This window comes from Podarcis filfolensis, assembly GCF_964270895.1.
Source record: "Podarcis filfolensis genome assembly, chromosome: 5".
In the NCBI taxonomy this organism is placed as follows: domain Eukaryota; kingdom Metazoa; phylum Chordata; class Lepidosauria; order Squamata; family Lacertidae; genus Podarcis; species Podarcis filfolensis.
The window spans coordinates 11,339,104-11,343,610 of NC_139608.1; positions in this window are offsets into that span (position 1 = coordinate 11,339,104).

The window sequence follows — 4,507 nt, forward strand, 5'->3', positions numbered from 1 at the left end:
GAGTAAGGACCAATCCCTGCAAGTGAATCAGGTTATGAGCTCTCGGAAGAGGTTCTTTGATGAAGAGAATGCCTTTATCTTTATTTCTTAGGTTGCCTTGTGTAGCTGAGATGGGCCCTGGGTAACAGTATGAGCTGAGCTTGGAATCCAGCTGGTACCCAGGAGCAATGAAGCAGAAGACAGGGCTGGAGGTCAAACCAGGAGACAGGACCAACAAATAATGAAGGATACCAGAGCTGAGGAAATGAGCAATTAAATAGGCCTGAGATGGTATGTTTGATGTTGTTGGGTCCAGTGATGGTGTTGTCTGGGTGTATGTGGAAGCAAAGTTGGCATCTGGGTTTATTGCAGGCTCTGGTCCCAGTGTCCATGTTAAGTCTGGTTGCTGCATTATTGTGGGTGAGGAGTCGTTTAAGATTGGGTGGCTGTCTGTAGGCAATGAAAGGTCTTCCTCCTAGAGCTTGAGAAAGAGAACTGTCATTGTCCAGAAGAGGTTGTAAATCTCTGATGATGCCAACAAAACCAAACATACCATCTCAGGCCTATTTAATTGCTCATCTTCTAAGATTACATAGAGCTGAGGAAGACTGTGAGGCTCAACCAGAACAGGAAGTCTTTGATACTTCTTCCTGTCCAGGAGGATTCAGTGTCCTACCTGGGTTGACCTGGGTTGACAGTCTACAAGCATCAGAAGTTTGTAGTTCCATATTATTCATTTTCTTTTCATTTCTATACCGCTTTATAACAGTGGGTTTTTTTCTGGGGGTACACAGGGATACATATACCCCCTAAAAGTTTTGTGAATCTGAGTTTGGCTTCATTGAGGGGCAGTATTTCAATATAAGTAGGAAAATGAGAGTACCCCGAAACATTATTTTTTTTTAGGGGGGAAAAATCACAGGCTTTATATTTTTAGGATGGGGGAAATCTCAAAGCTATTTGCAACCTGCATTAAACCATAAAGCAATCCAGAAGAAAAACATGACAGAAGAAAGTCAAATATAACATATATATTCAAAGCCAGCTAATTAACAGGAAACTAAAATGTTATCTTAAAGATTTCAAAATGAAATATTACAAAGGATGTAGGTCAGCTACAGAATGCGCATTTAACATAGCAAACTTAACAAAAAAAAGTCACATTAAATATTTCAAAAGAAAACATTATTAAGGGAAGTCAAATATAAAATGCACATTTCATACAGAATAATTAGCAAGAGGAGAATACACACACACACACATATCATAAGCACAGACGGTACCTACTACCTTTGCTTGCAATCCTGCCAATGGTGTTTCAGGCAGGAGGTGGTTTGGGAAACTCAGGCTACATGACCTGGGTCTGCATCAACAGCAGCCAAGATGGTCTCTGTCCTCTTCTACAGCCTCAGCTTTTGTAGCTGGAGTCAGTCAGGCCCTTCCCTCCTAGGTGGGTGGGAAAAGGCCTGCAGGATTCACAGCCGAGATAACTATTTTTTGGACTGTTGTTAGACTGTTTTTAAATGTTTTTGCAAAATGTTTTATTATTGACGTGTTTGCTACCCTGCACTCCTTCAGGAGTAAGGATGGGATATAAAATGAATTATTATTAGTACTATTAGTATTAGTATACTAATAGTCATCCCAGCAGCTGCATGTGGAGGTGCAGGGAAGTGAACCCGGTTCACCAGATTATGAGTCCACCGCTCTTAACCACTACACTACGCTGGCTCTCCGAAAACAGTAAGATGTGTGGGGTATAAATAGCAAAATTGTCATTATGGAATACAGTGGTACCTTGGGTTAAGTACTTAATTCGTTCTGGAGGTCCATTCTTAACCTGAAACTATTCTTAACCTGAAGCACCACTTTAGCTAATGGGGCCTCCCGCTGCGGCTGCACCACCGCCACACGATTTCTGTTCTCATCCTGAAGCAAAGTTCTTAACCCGAGGTACTATTACTGGGTTAGCAGAGTCTGTAACCTGAAGCTTATGTAACCTGAAGCGTATGTAACCCGAGGTACCACTGTAGGACGTCCCTACTTTCATCAGAGAAATGTTGGAGGGTATGTTCTTTGTTTCTATACTAGATCATTTCATCAGGCTTCCTCACCACACTGCTTCCTCCAAATCAGGGCAGTCCAACTTGTCATACCAAGTGGGCTACAAGAGTACTTCAACACAGAACCTGTGAGCCACAAAATGTGTTGTCACATGTGGGGTAGTTCAGTCGGGGACTGCAAGGCCCAAATTTGAGGGGGTGGCCCCAGACCTCATGCTACCTTCCCAAAGCCAGATAAGTAAGGCACAAGGCTTTGGGAAGGACCACATGTGGCGTCCAGACCACGTGTTGGGCCATGCTGCTCCAGATGTTTCAGACTACAATTCCCATCATTCCTGAGAAGTGGTTGTGTGGCCTCGGTTGATGGAAGCAGGAGCCCAATAACATTCCGAGGGCACCAGGTTGGGAAAGGCCGGATTGCACAGGGCAGACTCTTGACCCAAGTTAAACAATTGCCTCAGTCCATGCATGCAGAGTGCTAAATAAGCTCTTCCTACTGTGGCAGACCCACTGACAGATAAAAGCCTCCCTCAGGAGAACGTCTACAGACTGGGTAAATAAACTGTGAAGTGTCCGCTGGGGTCTTTGCCTCAGAATAGCTAAGGAAATGTTTTAAGGGAAAGCTGAAAATGTGATCTGTCTTTTTCGATTTGACCTTGGCATCTCACTGTCCTTGGCAAGTCAGCCCCGGCAGATAAAGCTGTTGCACATTGGAAATTGGGATTGATTTATTATGAAATTGATCTCACTTCCAGTCTCGGGCTGATGGTAAGGCATTAGTGATAATGATATCTGTTGCCTCAGCACTTTAAGCACACCAAAGGATTTCCCAACAGTTCGTTTCTGGTGACAGTCTTTTCCAGACCTGACATACAGGAGACATGATGACCCTCACGGCCACAGAAGTCTGTGGATTATTATTCATGTTTGGGTTACTTCTAGTATGAAGTCCATTTCCCCAGAGATTCTTCGACATATGCTGCCTCAGGAAAAGGGCAGCTGCAAGGGGCACCCTGAAGGCAGAATGTTCCGGTGCGGAGTGCTTTGTTTCAACTTTCCACCCAGCCATACCCTCTCCTAGAATACTCCATTCACCTTCCTCACTGTTTTCTTTTTCTTCCAATAATTTTTTTATTAAGGTTTGAAAGAAAATGTACAAAGGTTAGTATCAAATATCCATTTTTTTACATCAGAGATAAAACCACAAACCAAAGGAAGGAAAAGAAAAAAGAAAAGAAGACAAAGGAAGAAAAAAGAAAAAAAGAGAACAGATTCTTTGTCAAGAGTATTTAAAACATCCACTCCACGATACCATTCAACAACTCCGCTTTCTATAAACCAATATTTTCTGCCGTCCTCAAACCCAGATATCTTAAATTCATTTTCTTTTTTTATGCAAAAAGCCTATAAGGAGTTTCCAATCTTTAGTAATATCGACAATGATTTTTCTCTGATTAGATATGTCAACTTTGCCATCTCAGCTAAGTCCAGTACAGTGGTGCCTTGCTTCTCTAACTTAATCCGTTCTGGAAGTCTGTTCCAAAACCAAAGCGTTCTAAAACCAAGGCGCGCTTTCCCATAGAAAGTATTGCAAAATGGATTAATCCATTCCAGACTTTTTTAAAAAAACAACAACCCCAAAACAGCAATTTAACATGAATTTTACTATCTAATGAGACCATTGATCCATAAAATGAAAGCAATAAACAATGTACTGCAGTCCTACAATCAATCAGTAGCTGAACTGGGTTCCACACAGTCACAAAAACAAAACAAAAAAGCCGCAAAAATAAAAACACAAAATAAGTAGCAAAAACAGACAGACCTCAGCAGTAACACTCAAAATGGAAGTGTGTCACCCAAAACGGAAGTGTGTCACTCAAATCAGAAGCGTAACACTCAAAATAGAGCACATTCGGCTTCCAAAAAAAGTTCGCAAACCAGAACACTAGCTTCCAGGTTTGCAGTGTTGGGTTCCAAGTTGTTTGAGTATCATGACGTCTGAGAACCAAGGCACCACTGTAAGTTTAAAAACCGTTTCTCCATCATAGGTAATGATGAATCTTTCCATCTTTGTGCAGATAAAAGTCTCGCCGCTTTGACCTTCCCCATTGTTTTCTGTACTCCTACATACCCAGTGTTTTTTTCTCCCTAGGGGTACTCAAGGGTACGCAGTAGCAGCACCCCTCTTTTTTGTTGTTAGAAAGTGTGGCACTTACTATAACAACTCCATGGTGAGTACCGACACCTATTTTTCTAGGAAAAAAGCACTGTCCATGCTCTCCATCAGTCAGCCAGCATGGCCGCTGATCAGGCTTAGCTCTCATCAGGCTGTTTCGGGGTCTCTCCGCCCCCCTTATATTTTTTTTACAAGGTTTTTTAAATATGTACTTCTGCAAAACTTTAGATTCCCCTCCAGCCTGCATATATGTACAGATTGTTCCATTTGGATACGTAAGGATCCA